General features: G+C 47.7%; 1 long non-coding RNA gene across 1 annotated transcript; it reads right to left on the bottom strand.

Moving 5' to 3' along the window:
* Positions 1–8210: 8210 nt before the first annotated feature.
* LOC106025720 (uncharacterized) lies at positions 8211–13655 on the bottom strand. The gene is made up of 2 exons (XR_001199293.3): positions 13379–13655; positions 8211–10612 (listed from the first exon to the last, which is right to left on the bottom strand). It is a non-coding gene; the product is annotated as an uncharacterized LOC106025720 (long non-coding RNA).
* Between the last annotated feature and the right edge of the window lie 3212 nt (positions 13656–16867).

Raw genomic sequence — 16867 nt, 5'->3', positions numbered from 1 at the left:
TTTACTTGGGACATTTTTTCCTGCTTCATTTGCTGTTTTGTCTAATTCAGGGACACCACTAACCCATGTGCTGGCTGGCTGAGGACAGTCTTTAATAGCTGTCATCTCCTCCCAGCTTAATACTATTTGGTTTCCCTGCCAATTTAAATGCTATTTTATTCTCTCTAGTCTGGCTTCTGTCACTGAGTGTATTTTCAAAACTATCTGGCTCTGATGCGATTTGCATTTCTCGGATAGTTTCTTCCTTATCTTTCTCTCATTGCTTTTAGCTCACCTCATGCTCTTTTCCCTATCTTTCTTTGACCTCCTATATCACATTTTTAAAATTCATCACAAATAATTGTACATTTTTTAAAATTTGTTTTGAGACTGTAGATAATATAAAACTTCTTGGTTGGCTGGAAAAATCTTCTTGAATATATTCTTCACCCGCCTTTGACTATACATTTTCTTCCCTCTGTCTGCTTTTGGATTTTGTCTTTATTTACTTTTGGTGTTGTCAGTATGTCAAAGTTCAAGTAAAAAGCACACACTCTGCTCTAAAGGAAATGAAGTTCTCTTCTGCTTTACTAATTATAGAGAGGAGCTGGGGGTGAGCAAGGTTTACCGCAGGCTTCAGGCAGGGTCTGCTTACTCACAAGGGCCGTGTCTGCCTCTTTCCCTGACCTCTCGGATGAGTGGTTTGTCCAGCAGGAGAGCAGTCGTGAAGACCATGGTGGCAACTTCCAGCACTTTCACATTTTCTTTGGTTATTTGTTAGAAACTGCTTTCTCCTGAATCTGCTCCGCCAGTGTGAAGTTGGTTGCTACGACTCCTTCTTCATGTTTCCTGTCCCCTCCACCTTCTCCTAAGCAGGAATTCTAGACATCTTGCCCAGGATCTTCCTTCTAGCTGTCTAATTATCCTCTCTCTCTACAGAGTGCACTGCCCGAGGGATGCTCTGCCTGTTTCCTGGGTCCTATCCATAACTTCAGTCCTTGTTCAAAGAGTAGCACCAAGAGTCCCTTCTATCACTTGCAGGAAAATCCACTCCCAAACTGGAATTGAGAATGTATGTTTGAAATCTCTATAATTTTTCTTGATTTGGTTCAGTTTCACTGTATTTGCCTCACTATATGATTTGAGAGTCTGCCCATAAATGGACTTTGTACAGTTAGAAAGCCATTTTGAGCCAGACATATTGACACACACCTGTAATCACAGGACTCTGGAAGGCTGAGGCAGGATAATCACATATTTGAGCCCAGTTTGGGCAACTCAGTGATTGAGTGAAACTGTCTGAAAATTAAAAAGAAAAATTTAAGGGGCCGAGAATGTAGTTCGGTGTGAAGGCCCAAGGTTCAATCTCCAGTACCATATTAAAAAAATTAAAAAGTCATTTTTGGTAGGTTTCATGGCAATGAGTAATACCATCTTTTAGTTAGAATAGGAAGATTTCTAACCATCTTGTTTATGGACTCGGATTATGAGCATTTCACTTCACTGAGATTCATTCAGAAACAGGTAGTCAGGAGATAATAGATGCAGGACAGTATGCAAAATGCAGTTAAACATATAAAAATGAATAAGACCCACTTTCAACCTTAGCAAGAAGAGAAGTCTCTAAGTAACTACATTAAGATGCTCTGACTGGGACCAGCGAGTGACTGTCCTTATTATGGCGATGATGATGACGGTGATGGGTGAAGAATGGAGCTATGGAGAGTTAGAGAAGAGGGAAATCACAGTCAGTTGAAGGGATGGTAAAAGAAAAGAAATGATTGGTAACATTCATCCAAGGTAGCCTGAGGTAGGAGGGTATAATGGCAAAACAGTGGGCTTTGGGGCTATTTAGACACCAGACACACACAGGACACCCTCTGCCCTCCGTGACACCATTTATCCCTGAATATTTGCCTTTTTTCTTTATAAAGTTCCGAACATCACCAACCTGTTGTAAGGATCAAGTGGAATCCTGTATGTTAAGATTCTTCCACAATGCCTGAGTTCCAGTAGGTGTTTTACGAATCCGTGTTTTCCTTCGGAGTAAAGTTCATATATCTAGCACGATTCATCCCTTTGACCACACCTGTTTCATTAACTAACACGTGACAAATTTCAAAGCACGCGTTTGCTCCTTTGTTAATTGTATCTTTTATATAATGAAAACTCAGCTCTATCATTGCTCTCAATGTTCTGTCTGAAAAATCAAGCGGGAAAATTGTAAAAGTGCTCTCAAGATATCAAGTGACCCCCAGTCTGAGGTAATAGTATTAACACCATTTGCAACTTACCTTCTTCCTTTGAAAAGAAATCCCACCACACCACCCCCCATTAAATGGGAGACACTTTTAGAAGATTATAAGTGTGTTTTGCCCTGGGTGTCATTAGAGAAATTTTCTACAGTTTGAAGCCAGTTCTCTGAGAATACTTAGGGTCTCCTTGAGGCTGGCCTTGAGGCCTCGCCAGCGTTCTCCATACAGGTGCAACATGATACATATGAAAAGAAAATAGGTCAGAATCTTTTGTAGTTGTGCTGCCTCCCTTCTCAGCTAAAGGTCATCCTTAATCCTCCCATAACTCCCAGAACACTGTGTACAGTGGTTTTCTAAATGTTCCAGGAAGGAAACAACTTCTATAAAGTAAAGCCGAGGTCAGGTTCTTCAGGAGAGCAAAGAACCCAGAATGTTTCCAAAACCACATCTCTGGGTAGACAGATGGCTGGGCCTTTAACCATCAACCTTCCGTGGAAGCGGACAGCCAGATTCAACGCCAGCACACCTGAGGGCAGAGGATGACAGGCGAGTTTCCACTAAAGGGAGCAACCACTGCGTAGAGAACTAACAAGACGAGCCTGCTGCTCGGAAGCAGACGGTGAGGACATGGAGGGGAGAGTCACTGCAGGAAGCACATGGCTTTGAACAGAGCCACCTGGGAGCAGCAGCCCAACCTGGAAGCCACTGTGGCTCCTGCAGCGTCCTCTGTTCCAGGAGAAAGAACTTGAAGCCAACCAAATCCACTTCCCAGAAGCCCCTTCCATGTTCACGCCAGACCACTCGCTCTTCACCAGTTCAGGGAAGAGTGATTTTCAAAAGTCAACTTGCTGTTCTCTGGATAGAATCTCATTTCCACATTTCCTAAACCCACCACCAACTTGCGTTCTCTCTTTTCTATTCATAGCAGTTCTCTCATCTCCTTTTGACTCAATCCTCAAAGCATGTGCAGCTCCCTGGGACATTTAACTGGAAATACCCGGCATATGACTCAGTGACAGACAAGAGAGGAAGCACGAGCCCTCCGATGTCACATCGTGGCTTTGGCTGACCATTCTTCATGTTCTCAAAGGAATTCTTGGTCATCTAGCTTTGTGTGTATGGCCGCTGTGGACAGGTTTGAGGATTTATAAAACAAACTGTATATACATAATATATGTATATACATATATAATATGTATGTACATAATACCCAGTACATATTCTAAATTTATACACACACATGGATATAAAACGTGGCCAATGCCACTAAGATTCACTGCGAAAGATAGGCACACTAAAATAAAAAACATTGATAGCCACAGCTATTAAAAAATTTCACCTACATTAAAAACTATGGCACCAGAAATGTTAAAGCACTTTTCTAAGGTCTACTGAATTCCTTTGTTTTCTTGGATAAATTGTATGTAGTGGTTGCCTAGTTTTGCAAATCAGTCCATCCTTTGCTGTTTTGTTTTGTTTTGTTTTGTTTTGTTTTGTTTTGTTTTGTTTTGTTTTGTTACTAGGAATCAAACTCAGGACCTTGCACCTGCCAGGCAGGTGATTATGCTGCCAAGCTATATCCTCGGTCCCTTTGCCTCTTTTTAGAACTTTACATAAAACTAGTTCCCTCAAGCAGTGGATAGGTAGGGAAGGAGGAAGACAGACAGATAGACAGACAGACAGATGGAGAGACTGATTGATTTTATGTTTAGTTCTATCATGTGGTGTCTCGGGGCAGTGCTGACAAAGTGGCTGCCAGCATCTTCACCGGACCACACCTGTGGCTGCCGAGGTCCAGGGCTGGGGATGAAACTCTGCCAAATTTTGCCCCACCTTGGCTCTCGTGCAGGAGCCCAGACGTTTCTCACTTCTTCTCACTCTCCCTCTTGTGTCCCATCGGGACATGGGCCTCTGCCAACCTGTAACTGAGTGCTTACTGTGACAAGTCTTCCCAAACCTTGACTGCCTGTTGTAAGCTACAAGGTCACCTTCGCAAAAACACAGAGCGAGGACCGCATACGCTGACCCTAGGTCCCACTCTCACCACTTCTTGCTGCTAAAGCGGCAGGACAGGAGCCTGCCACGTGGGGCTGAGCTGTGGATGCTGGGCAGGTGAAATAGGGTCACCAAGGCACAGGTGATGCTGTCCTGAATCCCTGAGGTTGTGCTTTGGGCCAGCACCAAAGGAGCCACCTCAGCAACGGCACTTAGCTCGGGGCCTGGCACGCCCTCTCTACCTGGTAGAGAAATGCGATGCCCTCCTGCATGGGTTTCAGAGCATGGCAGTTCTACCAGTTCAGATGGGGAGAAGATCTATTTATTTTCACCAGCCTTAACGGAAACTTAGCATTTCATTCAATCAGGAAATGGTGACCTGTGACTTTATCAGTCAGTAGTTGTTGCCAATAACTTAGACATTACAGAATGTAAATTTATGACTATTTTGAAAGTACAAAAAAATATTTATTAAACCTTCCAGTAATTTACCATATTAATAAAGAGGTATTTTAACTGGGTGTGGTACATTACACCTATAATCCCAGCACTGTGGGAGGCTGAGGCAGGTGAATTGCAAATTCAAGCCCTGGCTGGGCAACTTATTGATTTAGTGAAACCCTATTTCAAAATAATAATTAAAAAGGGCTGGGGATATGGCTCAGCACAAAGGCCCTGAGTTCAACCCCCAGCACCACCACAACCACCAAAAGAATAAAGCACCTATGTGAAATATCACTTATTTCATGTTTTTAAAAATGTGTCTGATAATTATTCTTCGTATAATCAGTCCTTGGTATCCTGACTATTTTGTTTTTGGTGAGATGAGGCCAAGTGCTTCTATGAAACCACAGTTCAAACCAAAGACTAAGACTCCCTGTAATAGGTTTCAGAGATGAACTTGAATTGCTGGTTTATAAATATATCAGTCACAATAGGAACATCCGAGGTGATAATGACCAATGCTTAAGGAATTTAATTGAGCCCAGGCTTCTAGACAGTTTCAACTATCCTGGACCAGAATACTTCAATGAAAGGGTGGAGAGAAAACCTGTTGTCAGCAAGCTGTCAGAACTGCAAGGCAAGCCATTGCATAACCGTGGGCTGGGCCTGCTTCATCCAGCTGCTGGCAGGATGATATTCTTGTCTTCCAGAACGATTAGAGGGTACAGGCCTGCAGGTTCAAAACTGCCCTGTGAAGTTTTTGTAAATCCCTCAGACTTTCCTTATGGTCCAACGAGTCCCCCTGATTCTTTGTCCTAGAAGTTCTAGTTTGACTTAGGGTTTCATTAAGAACTTTACAGTGAAGGAAAGTTCTCAGTCCTCCACGGATGTGGACTCCATAATGTCACTTCCTGCTGGCCTTGCAATGATTTTTCCTGAGGTTCAGCTGAGTCATGTTCTCAGTAGCTGACTCAGTAATGACTCGATAATGACAGCATCATTTCAGATGTATAAAATCTGAAGACCATGGACAGAAATAGAAGAAGGGAGCGTGTGAATTAAATAAGAATAAAAAATAAAACATACCAAGCGAGTGACTACTGGTGTTCCTTTGTCTTAGTATAAAATAGAAACTTTATTAACAGTAATGTGTAATTTGTATCTGAGTGGTACCAGGTAGTCTATATTTTGTTTGATGTCCCCAATAACTCTGTGAGGTAAACACTCACAAAAGTTGGATCTCAGAGGACCTAAAGGACCAGCCAAAGACCACAAACTAGAGATTGGGACTCGAGCCAGGGAAGGTTCTGCTCTCGGGTGTGGTCTTCTCTTCAAACACCAAGACCAAAGAGCCCGGAGCCCTGAAAGTTGCTGGGCGAGCAAAACCAAGGACAGAAAACAAACAGGGACTGTGTGCTGACTGAAAACTCGATGAGACCCGGGAGCAAAACAGTAAGCACAGATTTCCTGTGAGACAGAGAGCAAGAGCAAGAGCCAGCAAGCGAAAGGGAATTTATAATCCAGAAGATAGAAAGGAATGAAATTACAATGTGCAAGGAAGGTAAGATCTAGCAAAAGAAACAGGAGTTCAAGCCCAAGTGAGAATCTACTTTAAAATATGTTTGAAATTTAGCAAGTTTCTGGCTAATCTACTCATAGTTTTGGTGTATATGTTGAGACATATATACATAGATATATTATATTGTGTAATATATGTGGATGTCAAGACATACACATACATATGAGAGAAAAGAGCTAGCTCTGTCTAACCTCTATCTAAGCGACCTTCTGTTAGAAGCCCATGCCTAAATATATACATATATTTTAACACATTCCCCATACCACTAGGCAGTATGAATTTATGATACAAACAAAGATGTCTTAGATTCAAAAACTATTTCCTATGTAGTTTGTTGACTAGCATGCAACCAAAAAACTATTATCTGACATTTTTCCTTCGGGTCTACAAATAGGTAGATAATTTCAGTTTTTGATTATTCTGCGTTACTTTCCAATTAGTTTGGTTTCTTGTTGTTGTTTTGATGACCTCTTTCCCACCAGAAGGGAGACCTCAGTGCTCATAAAAAGAAGAGCACGGGAGAGAAGTGGAGCGTGAAGGTCCCTGCTGGTCTCTAAGCATCGTGCTTGCGGGCGGTTGCTATACAAGTTTCCAGATCCTGATTTGAATCTCAGGGGTCGGAGCTGTGTGTGTTCCACAAAAGGCCCTTTGAAACTCCCTTCTCCTCCTAGTCTGATGAAGTCCTAGCTGGCTGACCTTTGAGGGTTTGGCTTGGCCTCTCCTCAACTGCGAAGGATGATGAGACACCCTTGTCTGCCTCCTCATCCTACTTAGCTCCTGGGTTGTTTTCCTACTGAGTGGAATATGTCTGCCTTCAGCCTTTGAGAAGAAGAGCAGCGTGCAAGTCGCCCAGCCCTCAGCACTGAAAAGGAACTGTTCTGTACATCTTGAAACCCATCCACTCTGAAACTCTTGCTGGGGCTGTCCCTTCCCTCTGACCCTTAGCTGGAGAGGCTCGCCACCTGCTATCCACAGCGGCCACCTGCATTCTCTCAGACAGCCACCTCCCTAGCAGCCCTCACGTTGTCTTGTTAGATACGCTAAGGTAACCAGCAAGGGGCTGAGCACATGTTTCGGGTGGCAGAAGTGAAAAAGGAAAACCTGCACATATTTTAATCAACTTGGTAGTTATCACGGAAACTATTTTCCATATTTATCTTGTGGCTTCAAATAGTCTTTATTTTAAATTACGTGGGGTAGGGTAGCAGAACACGAATCCAGGTAGTTTTGATTTGGGGAGACTCTAAAGGCCTTTTGGGGCGCTGCTTTCCAGAATCCTCCAAATTCGTTCCTTCCTGCTTCCCAGTGAAACTTGCATCCAAAGTTGATGTGACTCAGAGAGTTAAATCCTGCTGGAAATCTGGGGCTCACCAAGACTTGAGCTGCCTTAACATGAACAGCTTAGATCCTGTGGTTCCACCCCTGAAGGACTCCAATTCATTAAAGAAACTTTGAAACCTAGGACTTTTAGAGTCTTTAAAGCTGAGCCTTCATTCCTCCACTTGGTGGAAGATTGGAATCTTCATTTTATAGAGCTAACGGACACCAAGTCGATAGGTTACTCTCTACACGTATGTAAAAACTTGTATAGCCCCAGCCTCTCATGTCTTCTAAAAGACATATGTGCACACTTTAATTATTTAAGTCTCCCAGAGGCCCACTATATAAATGGGCTTTGATGTATTTGTTTGAGGACCTAGGAGATGTAACAGAAGAGCCTGTGGGTGATATCTGGAGTGTGGGCACGGTTGCTGTGTGTATACGATGGGATGTTTCTGCTCTTGGCAACACTAGATAAATGGGAAACCTGAGGGGACTCAGGAGCTGGTAGGTAGCATCTGATACTATACAAACACTTGATTTCAAAAACCTTTCAGCTATGCACGTGTGTCTTCTAAAGGCATCACAACAGCACTCAAAAACTTACCAAATTTACCAGAAATAAACAAGAAGTAACATTTCTCAGAGAGCATTTAGTATACAGGATTTTTTTTTATGGTGCTACGAATAGCTTTGGAAAAAATAAAACTATACACAGAAGATATAATGATTTGGCTTATTGTGAGTATTTTTAAAGTATATTTTCACGACTCCACCAATATGTCCCCAAGACAGTTGTGAAATCTCCTCCACACCCTGACCCTCTTCCTCCTCTCTCTGCTCTGACAGGAAGAAACCAGTACACCTGGGATCTCTGTAAACATGAGGTCCTTGCTCAATGCTGCGGGGAAAGTAAACCCTAAGCCCTGGAAGAGGCGAAACCTTCCAGTTTCCAATGGGACGGTCAGGCTTAGTCTGAAGCATGGAATCCAGCTGTGCCCGGTCCCTCTGCAGCCACATCAAATCGAAACACAGGAGCAATTTGGGTGCACTTCCCCAGCAAGTTTAGGAGAAATGAAAGTGGGCAGAAAAGCTGTGGGAGCCCCAAACCCTTGCTTTCCCGCTCTCCGCCACCTCCTTGGGACTTCCAGGACAAACAGCTCCGCAGGCTGAGTCAGACGCTGCTTAGCCTTACCCATGAAGGAAGAGCATATGGAGAAGTACCCCTCCCTGACCAGCACTTCCCCAAGCAATTCCTCTCCCACACCCCTCATGGAAAGCCCTACAAAGACAAAAATCAATCCTCTGTCCTTTCAAACTGCCTGCTGCCCTAGCCAGAGGCTGCCAAACTCACAAGCACCACAGGTGCGCCTGTCACAAAACAAACAGGGCCGGAGCAGCCGGAAGGAAAGAAATGCTCTTTAAAAGCTTTTAAATGCTGTTATATTTTTAAAACCACTTACTGAAGAGGTGAGTTATTTTCTCCCCCTCCTTCCCTAGAAGCACACAACCATTAAGGTTACCTGGAAACCCATCCAGGAAGCATGTGGCAAATAGCAACCGTGCAATAGAAACACCAGGATTTGTCATCTAATGGGAGAGACTTCGGCAAGGTCATGTTTGGGTAGAGGTGGAATATAAAATTTAATTAGTGTGCATGCCCTGGCTATTGGGGGGGTGGCGTTCACATGGGGTGAAGGAAGGGGGCTTGTGCTTAGCTTAGCTGGGAGGAGATAAGGCTGGCAGTGGCTAGAGATGACACTGGGTGTTGCTGATACTGCAGCTGGCCCATGCGAAGGAAGAAGCAGGTGGATAAAAATGCATCCCAAGGTATTACCTCTGCCCCGGAAGAAATCGGAGTCAGCTGGGTCTCCATGCAGACAGCTGGCATATCCAGGGAAGGGCCTAAGAACAACAATCTTCTTTTTAATACCCTAAAGGACAAGACAGGGGGCAAACACACTTCCTAGTGAAGGTGATTCAGAATAAGGTGCTGAGAGACAGCGAGATCGCCAGCAAAGCGGGAGAAGGGAAGGAATACGGCAGCCGGCACCGTGCAGGAGCGGTCACAGCTGCCGAGAACTCGAGGCACAGTAACTACAAGATGCGTTGCTAGGCCGAGAAATTTATGGTGCCATTTACTTTGTGTTTTCATCTCCCATTGAGTAGGGGGTGGAAAGGGGAGACGATTGCTCTGGGTTTTATAACTTAAGCTACAGTTTTGGGAAAGCAGCTTTCTGTTTTCCATGCGCTTCTGCGCTTCTTCCTGACGTGTGTTTTGTCTCCACCCCACACCCCTTCTGTGTCAGATGAAGTGATAACCTTGTAATTGTAGAGGAGCAGCAAAGTTGTGACTCAGCTGTTTCACCGCCAGGCCTTGGCTGGCCGCAGATGTGGGGCTGATGGGCCCTTGCAAAGAATGGCCCAGTGATGGCAAAACTCTCAGAGCTCCCAGCAGTGACAAGCAGCCGGCTAAGCACAGGTGCCGTGGGTTTGCCAGCGCTGGCCTAGGACACTGGCCACACCCCGTGCCCTTCTGCTTTATCACACACTGTGTCCTTTTTCCAATGCAGCACAAATAAGGAAAGTGAACAGAACTGCTCGTTCTGAAAATTAAACTTCTTGCAACTTGTCCTGAAGAATCAGCAGAAAGCCGCAGGGCAGGCCCGTGGGACACTCGCTGGGCTTTCCATGCCGTCTTCTTTCCATTCCACAGTCACTGGTTCTATCAGAGGCATCAGATATGAGTCAGTGAAGCATGGCCACATGCACTTGAGCAACAGTGGACAATCAGATGCTGAAGATACAGACAGGAAGTTTCCATTATGCAAACAGTCCACAGAAGGGACGAGAGGTACGTGATAAAAGTCCGACTGACACTGTGCTCCTCTCAAAGTAGAGAGGACAGTGCAACATCCTAGCAGCCTCTCGTCTGCTTACTTCAGGGGTGTAGACTTCATCAGACCGCATCACCCAGGGTTAGGACCTTCACCCAAGAGCATCTTGACTTGTAGGAGTCAGGCACCTGACCTCGGTTACTCTGAAAAGAGAATGAAGCGCTTTTCAGACCCGAACCTGGTCTTTGCCAGTGGCTGCAAAGGGCTGAGAGGCAGATTTTCAAAGACAGGATTGGGACTTGAAAACCTTAGTCACATTTCTGACATGAATGGTCTCTGGGAATCCACTCAAGCCCTCTGGGGGTTTCAGTATCAGTATCTCCACCACGATAGACTCTGCCCTAGCCATTCGGCACAGAGCAGATACTAAAAAGTGACAGCCTACATGTGGGAGTCTATGTGTGCTGACTCTAGTGATTTTCTTTCCAAGTCTTACTGTTCCCCACTGCCCCGATGCCCTGGAGCGATCATAACCTATCACTGGGCAAAGTTTCAGCACCTGTCTTCTCTGTCACACAAGACACACACACACACACACACACACACACACGAGTGCTTTCATTCTTCTCAGCCTCCGCATACTCCTCTGAGTGAGGGAGAAAGGGGTAGGATTTATGTCACAAGCCAAACATTATTCATGACACTGCACTCATCCACGAGGACCAAGCACATGTCAGACCACCACATTTCCTGTGTGTCATGGGGTGGGGCAGAGTCCAGTGGGACAGAGCTACGTCTCCTAGACTTGGCTGGACAAATGTTTGGGATTTTGTTTGTTTGCTGGCTCGCCTGTGTGTTTGCCAGCTCACCTGCCCACCTGAGATGTTCATGTCTTTGCATCTCAGAAGTGCCCAGTGGCTCACTAACACCCCCCCCCCCGCCCCGCCGCCCTCTTCTGGTTCCACTTAGGCACAAGCTCAGCAAGACAACCAGAAAGCCCAACAGAGGCCACAGGCCAGATGCCTTGTGCGTTATCCTGTCACCAACACTTTTCCCTCTGTAAAAACCTTAAAGGTCAAAAAAGAAAGTACCTAAATCAACAGACACACATACACACACAAAATACATCCTGGCATAAAGATTTCTAGTGGAAAACTTTTGAGAGACAGACATTTGGGATTTCACAAACTGAGCAAGAGGATTAAAATCAGTAGAAAAATTCCAAGGGGCCCAGTTAGCCTGAACTAGCCATGGGTGTGGGGGACTTCAAAGGACGGATTCCCCTTCAATATGCATAGAGGCACGTCTAGAGCAGGGCACTAGAGGGACAAGTGGCAAGAGTCACCCTCACAGGACCCAGGCAGGCTCAGGCCCGCTGCTGCCCCTGAAGATGACATTTCTCCCCCACCCCCAGGACACTGCTCTTCAGGGGTTCTCCCAGTGTGAACCCAGGGTGTTATTACCCAGTCTCCTCCGGTTCACTTGCTCTCCGGGGTGTTATTACCTGGGCTTCTCCAGTTCAGTTGCTCACACCCTCTCCAACCCTCCCAGTTCTGCTGGTTTTCTCTAGTTTCTAAGTGCACCTTGTCTCTGTCACCCAGTGTCCAATTCAGCCAAAATCTCAAAAACAGATGACCCAGAACTGCTGTCATTGACTCAGTTCATAAGATTTTTCAAAAGGTTAGAAGCAGGAGAAAAGCAAGGGAAGAGGATAGAGAGGAGGAAGAGGAGGAGAAGGAAGAAAGGAGAAGGGGACAGGGAGGAAGCAGGAGGGGTGAGGAAGAGAGGAGCTGCTCCCCTCACAAGTCACCTGCACCCCTGCTCCCATGCCTGGTCCAGGTATCCCAGCCCCCATGAAAAATCCCCTCCAGGGCTTCCTGCCAGGAAAAAAAAAAAAAGTTTGGCATGCTTCTCTTAGATTTCTACACAGATTTCTTTTGAAAACATAAACAGTACACAGGAGTTGCCCCCTTATCCGCAGTTTTGATTTCTGTGGTTTCAGTTAGCCTCCTGGTCAACAATATTCCCAAACATTGAATGGAAATTCCAGAATTAGACCATTCCTAAGTTCTAAACTGCACACTATTCACAGTGCTGTGATGAAACCTCACCCTGTCTCTGCTGTCTGGCCTGGAGCAGGCAGCATCCCTCTGTCCAGCGTATCCACACTGTATATACCACTCAGCCAGTTGTCACTGAGAAGCCGTTATGCTTACTAGGATGGCCTCACTGTGTGCAGGGCTTGTGTCCCAGTAGCCCTTATCTTATTTAATAACAAGCCAAAAGCACAAGCCAAAGAGCAGCTAGGAGGTGTTTCTTTTAAGCAGTAAGCTAAAGGTCCTCCACTTAATAAGGAAAGGGAAAAGAATTCACATGCTGAGGTTGCTAAGATCCACTTCCTTCAGCACTCAGGAGGCTTCGGAGGAGGGTGGCCTGGAGTTTAAGGCCAGCCTGGGCTACATAGAGAATTCAAGGCCCACCTGAAGTACCCAGTGAGACCCTGTCTCAAAGAAAGGAAAGAAAAGAATCTTCTATGAATGCAGTTGTGGAGAAGAAACAGAAACCCATGCTGGCCTTGAGGTCGCTGTCTGGAGATAGAGCAGCAGCACGGCATAGGCACATACCAGTCCCAAGACTTACGGGGCACAGTGCTACCTGCAGCTCTGGGCATCCCCTGGAGGGAACCCCTGAGGGTGGGGACAGCACACACATAAAGCCACCTCGCATCTGTCCTAAGTCAGTCCCCCCCCCCCTCGCCCAGCGCCCCAGCTCATGAAACACTCAAAAGTCCTCAGCCAGCACAGAAACGATTGATGACCGGAAAAGTCCAAATCACGGCCCAAAGTGAGAAGAGGTGCAATCGGACTCCAGCTGACAGATCGGATCTGAGTCACACACAGTCGGGCGATTTCGCATGAACTCATGCTGCCTGGAAATGCCCGGCACCCCTGGTGGGCAGACGTACGCACCCGGCCTGCCCAGCAGAAGCACTTTGTTTTCCACCGGGCGCTGACGCCAGACCTCACGGCTTCCGACCTCGGCCACGTGTCACCATTCGCGTCCGCCCGGCCTGGGTGCCACGGCCCCACTTCCCGGCCGGCGCTGGGGAGCTGGGGACGCGCGTGGGCGCAGCGCCCTCTGCCGGGCTCAGGGCGCAGGAGCCGCAGGTCTGGGCGCAGGAGTGAAAACCCTAGCCGAAACCCAGCCTTCCTCCAAACCAGCCCTCAGGGCTGGGGTTTGTCTGTTTCTTTGTCTGTTTCTTTGTTTTGGTTTGGTTTGGTTTTTGAGACAGGGTCTCACTATGCCATTCAGGTTGGTCTTGAACTCACTTTGTAGCCCAGGTTGGCCTCAAACGCACAGCGATCCTCCTGCCTCAGCCTGCGAAGTGCTAGAATTACAGGTATGCGCCACCATGCCCGGCTCAGCCCTCAGGGGGAAGCGGGGCAGAGATGGAGGGAAGAGAGGGAAAGAAAGGGGAAGCGAGAGAAAGGGAGAGGAGGGGAGGGGAAGACAGGGGAGGGGAGGGGAGGGGAAAGATCCTAAAAAGAAGTGCGATGCACTAGGTGTATGTACCAACTCCCAACGAGGAATGTGATCCTTATGTAAGAAAAAATACATAAGGTTGAGAAAATCATCAAAATGCTGATTTCTTTTTTTTTTTATCTGTACCCCCGAATCGAGCTCACGACCACCTGCTTGCAAGGCAAGCGCTTATGCCGCTGAACTAAATCCCCAGCCCCTAAAATGCTGATTTCTTTACAGTTTCACTCCTATATAGTTCCTAGTGGAATCTTTATTTACACAGTATGTGAGTTGAACCCTGCCGCCCACAATGTGGAGGGGTCTGCTGACCACCTGGGGCTCCAGTTCTGGGTTAAACTCCAGCACGCAGAGGGCTTCCCTGCACCTGGAGGCCCGGTGCTTTCCCATCGTACACCCCACATAATCTTTGCAGTGTTCTGCGAGATACGCACTGTGACCAGCCCTATTCCGAGCGTAGGAAACCGAGGCCCAGAGTGGGAGAGTCACCTGCTTGAAGCAAGACAGCATAGCCAGTAGAGGGAGGACTCGCACCCAGGTCTTTGGGGCCCGAAGCCTGTGCTTCTGACACGTTCTCCTCGAGTTCCCAGACACCAGGGCCCCGACGGAATCTGCACTTTGCTATGTATTTCAGGGCCACACCGCTCATTCCCTCCCACCCAGAGGAGAGAGCTGGTGGGGTTGGAAGTGAGCTGAACCTCAGTGCACTTGTTGTGAGCCAGAATGTCAGACTGGGAAGTGGTCGGGACAGAGTTCCGGGGCAGAGGTCAGGGGACAGGCCAGATTCCAAGAGCACAAAACAAACAAGGTTGCATGCACAGCAGCTCTGTGTGCACTGGGACCTGGGGGGCTCACTGATCTGTGGGGATGGAGTGGGCTATGAAGGGAAGCTGAGGTGCGTGTGCAAAGCCCCGGCCCGATTCAGCTTCCGGTCTGGCTTCCAGTCCTGCCCAGGCAGCTGGGCCGAGGCAGAGAAAGAGGAGGAGGCGCCACTGTGAAATGTGATTTTGGGGTCTCAACACAGAGCAGGAGGGCAGGCTGTGGAGAGGGGCCTGGGGGATGCAGGAGAGGGAGAGGCCAGCTGTGTATGCACGGATTCTCCAGCGATAAATGTATTCACCGTGTCATAAACATATACTAATAAAAGATGTTTAAACACAGGAGCTTCTGGGTAGGAAAGTGGCATTCCAGGGGGTGCAGATGTGGAGTGTTGTGGTTATCAGTTCCCCAGCATAAACAAAAAAAAAGCTGCTATTATTTTCACTGATTCTGGTGTGGCCTTTCATGAGAAGCGGCCAGGGTCACCCTGCCTGCTGTCTGCCCTCTGGGCTGGCCTTCTGGACAGCGTGACATAGTCTGAAGCCTCCGTGAGGCAGTCTGACCTTGCTGGGTGATCAGAGTGACACATTTCATCAAAACCTTTCTACACTGCCCCAGTTCACTTCCGTGAACACCAGGGCCATTTTCTCTCACTGAGCCAACCAATTCTAAGAGCCAAAAAAGTTTTAATTTCACTTTAAAACTGGCAGCTGCAAGGGTAAAGGCTCTAGGGTGCCCTGGGCAGATGACAGCAAGAGGGGCCGTGTGCCTCCAGTCCTTCCCGGAGGGAGAGAAGCCAAGGACTAGGCCTCTGCGGTCCCTGCCTGTCCCCAGGGTGTGGGCAGCCACAGGGAAACCTGCACTGGCCAGGCCAGCGGGCCAGGCCTCCAGCCGGCGGACAAAGGCCCTTTGTCTGGGAGGTGTTGGGAGACTCTGCCTGCTGAGGCCTCTAAATTAACGTTTGCCCCCTGTGTGCCACCCACCTCCTGGAAAGCTGTTTCTATGAACTAATTTTTAAGTGAAAAGGGTCTGCACCGAGAGTGTGCAGCCTCAGGGAGCGGCCAAGCGCGGACCGTGGTGCAGGAAGAGCAGGCTTACGTTAGGCTCATCGTAAGAAATAAAGGAAGAAGCTGCACACACAGAAGCAGCCTGGCAGACTCTGACAGCCTAGAAGACGCGCTGTAACGGTGAGCCGTGATGCTGAGGCCGGAGGGACTGATCTGTCGTCTTTGTCAGAAGCCACAGCTACACAACACACCGCGTCAACCTAGTCAGTAATGGCGCATCCACGGCTTCAGCATTTGGAACAGCAGTACAGCTAGCCTTCCCACTTCACCACACAGCAAAACCTGCTCTGAAACAGCGAAGTCTGTTAGCTTTTTTACCTAAAGAAATCAATTAAAATGCTACTTGTACTGCTTTTGAATGATGGAACTGTGACGCACGCCGCTCTTCTGTTCTTTGGTTTTCCAGCTTTCTGCCTGTGTTTCTGTATCGCTTTGCAGCCAATCAGATGCAAAGCTTTTAAGCACTGTGTGGCCAGCTCTTCTATGGGGCAGGGACAGTGCTGCGGTCTGCTGCCCTAAACAGAGCAGGAGCACAGGAAGTTTTGCAAATAAAGGGAAAGCACCGTTAAGCACATCTTTGGCTCTGCAAAGCGGTCACCTCCTGGCCGGAGAGAGGACAGCAGAGGGGAGTAACCATGGGGAGCCCCCGGCTGAGAGCAGACGGTTGGATCACTGTGAGCCCAAATCGCTAGAGGCCAGCCTGGGTCCCCGAGAGAAACATCCACTAAGTGGCACTGCGGGGTAGAGTGGCAGGCGCTGATAGGAGACCGCGGGGCACCGTGAAACCAGGCAGGAAGTCGGGGTGGGCTGAGCCTGAGAACTGGGGACAGTGCACCAAATTAGTTTTGAGGAAGAAAAGGAGGAGGAGGAGGAAGGGCTGGGAAGGCTCCAGACCAGGGAGGGAGAGGCAGTGGCTGCAGCGCAAGCTCGGAGCTCAGCCCCTGCGGTGTTCAGCCCCCTGGATGGAGTCACCGGCCCGGCCCTCAGCCTCAGTTCCTGGGCCCCAACCGCCTCAGCACGTTCCACACAAAA

The sequence above is a fragment of the Cavia porcellus genome, unplaced genomic scaffold (genome assembly GCF_034190915.1).
Source record: "Cavia porcellus strain 051 isolate PalLab524CR breed Dunkin Hartley unplaced genomic scaffold, mCavPor4.1 scaffold_2, whole genome shotgun sequence".
Classification (NCBI taxonomy): Eukaryota; Metazoa; Chordata; class Mammalia; order Rodentia; family Caviidae; genus Cavia; species Cavia porcellus.
This window is presented reverse-complemented; position numbering and strand designations above follow the sequence as displayed.